Source organism: Xenia sp. Carnegie-2017, unplaced genomic scaffold (assembly GCF_021976095.1).
Source record: "Xenia sp. Carnegie-2017 unplaced genomic scaffold, XeniaSp_v1 HiC_scaffold_23, whole genome shotgun sequence".
Classification (NCBI taxonomy): domain Eukaryota; kingdom Metazoa; phylum Cnidaria; class Anthozoa; order Malacalcyonacea; family Xeniidae; genus Xenia; species Xenia sp. Carnegie-2017.
This window is the reverse complement of record NW_025813486.1, coordinates 8813363-8817492: the sequence shown is the minus strand read 5'-3', so window position 1 is coordinate 8817492 and position 4130 is coordinate 8813363. Positions and strand designations below refer to the sequence as shown.

The following is a 4130-nucleotide window of genomic DNA, read 5'->3' as shown; positions in this document are numbered from 1 at the left end:
GACTTCGTCAGTGGGAAGATTAAAGAATGGTGAATAAAAGGGAAGAAATTGACGAATCTGTTTTCCTTTTGAAAACTAGGTTTTCGATATTTTCTAAAATATGTTTTCCCTGTGAATTGCTTGCCTCCAGGTGTGTGGTGTGTACTTTAGGGTATTGTTGGTACAGTTGGAGGTACGTTATGGTACATAAACTGGACAGAGAGGACGTCTATTCGTCTTGTCAGCAGTCATACAGAGAAGGTAACTCACTGTGTTAATCTCCCTGTGAAAATATTGTATTCCATCTTCAACCACGTGATTGTTTTAGATAAATTCACTGGTGGCCAGCGGTCCTGATGACAAATTCTTTGCGACTTGCTCCGATGATGGTAGCTTAAGAGTCTGGACTTCTGATGACCTCGAACAAACGCTGCAATTTCAAGTTGTCGATCAGGTGAATTGAAGCATGTTTCTCGTCGTCATTAAAACTCATGTTCTTCATACGTCACAGATACAGCGATCTCTTTGAACCTCCTCAGGTTCTTCATACGTCACAGATAGAGAGATCTCTTTGAACCTCCTCAGGTTCTTCATACGTCACAGATAGAGATCTCTTTGAACCTCCTCAGGTTCTTCATACGTCACAGATAGAGATCTCTTTGAACTTCGTCAGGTTCTTCATACGTCACAGATAGAGAGATCTCTTTGAACCTCCTCAGGTTCTTCAAATGTCACAGATAGACAGATCTTTTTGAACCTGCTAAGGCTCTTCATATATCACAGATAGATAGACCTCTCTTAACCTCCTCAGGTTCTTCATATGTCACAAATAAAGAGATCTCTTTGAACCTGCTCAGGATCTTTATACGTCACAGATAAAGAGATCTTTTGCGCGCTTGTATATGTTATAAATAAAAGCTTTCACTTACACGGGACCAAAACGTAACTCATCTCTAAAAATTTCGTCGATGTTGACTATCAGTTGTTTAAAAATTCTTTCCCTCCATAGCGCTGTAATTGTGTTTCATTCTGTCCAACACCTCCACGTGAACCAACACATAATGTCTTACAAGATGGTGAAGTGATAGCCACAGTACATCCTAACATGGAACCAGTGGAGAAACCATTAAGACCATCACATTGCGTGGCTGGTTTTGATGATGGAACCGTAAGACTCTTTGATCTTGGAAGAGTTGAAATGATTATGAAAATACATCCTCATTCTGGGGGCGTTACTGTTATCAATTTTTCTGCCTGTGGTAAGGACCAGTCGCTGCTTGATACATGCAGACTCTACCTATAGTATATAGTATTTTATGTGGTATCTACCTATAATATGCTGTGGTATATGTTGTATCTACCTATAGTATACAGTGATATATGTAGTATCTATCTATAGTATACAGTGATATATGTGATATCTACCTATAGTATACAGTGATATATGTGGAATCTATCTATAGTATACACTGATATATGTGATATCTATGTATAGTATACACTGATATATGTGGTATCTATCTATAGTATACACTGATATATGTTGTATTTACCTATAGTATACAATGTTATATGTGGTATCCACCTATAATATACAGTGATATTTTTAGTATCTAACTATAGTATACTGTGATGTATGCGATATCTACTGTGGAGGACAGTGATATGAGTGGTATAGTATACAGTGGTATGTGTGGTATCTACCTTATAGTTGGTTCTTCATCTCCCCCCTCTTGTCCTCTTGTTAAGGATAACTTTGGAGCTTATGAATAACATGGGATTTTTAAGTTTAAAATGTTATGGGCTGAGGATGACTTGGTGTGGTGAAGAATATTGGAATGTGTGAGGATACGATGGGATTGTGGATGTTGACTTGGGTTGTTTTACCACTTGGGATTGTTAAGTATAACTTGGTATGGCAGATTATTTGATTATTTGGTTATGAAAATCATCGAGTCCAATTCTAGTTCTTAACCTACTTCAAAATATTTTTAAGCACTTTCGCAATATTTACCAAACTTAACATCTTACTGGTTATTGATGATGATTATTATATGGCAAGTGTCACTTCCGGCTAAATGATGCGCTTTAATTGGCTCAGAAACATTTTTGCCTGTCCATTATTTTCCCGTAATCGACCGCTGTCCAAAACGCGTAATTTTACTGTCAAATGTAAACAAACTTCTTAAAGCAAACAGCAAAACGCGAAATAAACGAAACAAAAAACCATTTACGAATGTAATTCGAAGGAAAAACACTTGGAAAACTATCTAGACGATACAATTATGAAACGAGTTTACTTTTTATGGACGAAAACTAGAAAAGTGAAAATCAACTCGTAAAAACCGCAAGGACGAGAAGGCAAGCTTCGTTTCAGGTCAAATAATGCCATCTAATAATCTATTTAATAACCTCGCTTTCTCGGTCTTTACTGAGAAACATCAGACCTCTGTCTTTTTTGTACAACCTCGCCCTACGGGATCGGTCTGTACAAAAAAACTTCGGTCCATTGTTTCTCTGTAAACACGTCGCGCTCGGTCATTAAGGGCTTTTTAATAATCAAAACCTTATTTTTAGAACGATCATCCATCATTCAATTCTCCCAGATTGTGGCTTATTGCGAGCGCTGATCGTAGGGTTCGCAGTCACATTAAGAGCTTATTAATAATCAAAACCTTGTTTTTAGAACGATCATCCATCATTCAATTCGCCCAGATTGTGGCTTATTGCGAGCGCTGATCGTAGGGTTAGCGTATGGAAGGCGGATTGGTCGAAGGATTTCTGCGAGCTTGTTGATTGGTTAACTTTTCCCGCTCCAAATATAACACCTGAAGGAATTGCTTTGAAAAAAGACGATGCGGTGAGAAATTGTAGTTTGTTTCTTGTCTTGATTGTAGTTGCTCAAGATAATGAAAGATAAATAAATTATTATGGAAAACTGTTTTAATAAGTTTGAAATAAGCATGTTTTCTCCCTTTGAAGTCTGCGTATTTGCATCTACCGCCAAGTTTGGCAAGATTCTCGCCAACAGAGCCCGATGTTATTGTGTACAGTGGTTATGGTCTGAGAAAACTGATACAATTCTACAGCTTGTCCCAGAGAAAGGTCAGTATTTGTAAGAGGTCTGTGCTTGGAGCAGACAAAATGTCCATCATTGATGGAAATGTGTTCATTGTCAGGTTTTTCGAACTATTTTGTTGACACAATGGGCTTCTTGCTTGGAAATATCGCCTAAGCGTCATTTAATTGCTGTTGGAACCAAAGGTATAAATTAAGAAGTTTTTTACAACGTTCTGCAAAACAACACTGAATGATTTGAAAATCGTTCCTATATCTTAAAATATAATAGTTTGAAATCGATAAAGTTTTTTATCTACTCCAACTTATGTCAATTTTTCTAATCTAGTTTTTTTCCATTAGTAAAACTGGATTATCGATGGTTTTCTGAAAAGAAAATTAAGATCACAATTTAGGGTTACGTATCCCACATAGTTTAAGTCTAAAAAAAAGTCCCAAATCGACGTAGCTACGTCGGAAATATGAATCAAAAAAGCACTAGGTGAAATTCTCATTAAAAAGTTTTTTATTTCTTTGCAGCGCTTCTTTTATTTCCTCGAGAATTAATGACACCCAATGCTTTAGTTTGCAATCACTTAATTAGGTATTTTTTTTGTCTGTAATTTTCTTTTCGTTTTAGATCGACTAGTGAAAATAATTGATTATGATAAAGGTAGCTTTCAAGATTTCGATATGCATTGTGACTCTATTAGCCATGTGACATTTTCTCCGACCGGAGATAAACTGTTTTCCGTTGGTTTTTCGGATGTTGCTTTGTGGAAGGTGTTGATATAGAGACGTCCTTATTACACAATCTTGGCAAAACAATATAAAGTCGAAGGCTGGTGCGCTATAGTCTATGACCCGTCAATTTAAAAACTCGACATTTTATCGGCTTATTGAGAGCAATAGAGAGATATGCGTAAAATATAAAATGTATAATACATTCTTATTTATGAAAGGAAAGTAAAACCAGCAAAATTTTGTTTTGTTTGTTAAAGAGCAAAAGATTCTTGTTGCAAGAAAGAAGCATGGAATTCATGGCTTGAGAGAGACAGCAATATAATAGATGATTTTTGCCAATATAAAAAGCT

General features: G+C 36.3%; 2 long non-coding RNA genes across 2 annotated transcripts; both read left to right on the top strand.

Moving 5' to 3' along the window:
* Nucleotides 1–39: 39 nt before the first annotated feature.
* On the top strand, nucleotides 40–1272 carry LOC124448288. Its single transcript, XR_006949002.1, has 3 exons — nucleotides 40–240; nucleotides 308–433; nucleotides 989–1272. It is a non-coding gene; the product is annotated as an uncharacterized LOC124448288 (long non-coding RNA).
* A 1398-nt stretch (nucleotides 1273–2670) lies between these two features.
* Nucleotides 2671–3215, top strand: LOC124448289. Its single transcript, XR_006949003.1, has 3 exons — nucleotides 2671–2839; nucleotides 2962–3084; nucleotides 3159–3215. It is a non-coding gene; the product is annotated as an uncharacterized LOC124448289 (long non-coding RNA).
* Nucleotides 3216–4130: the final 915 nt, after the last annotated feature.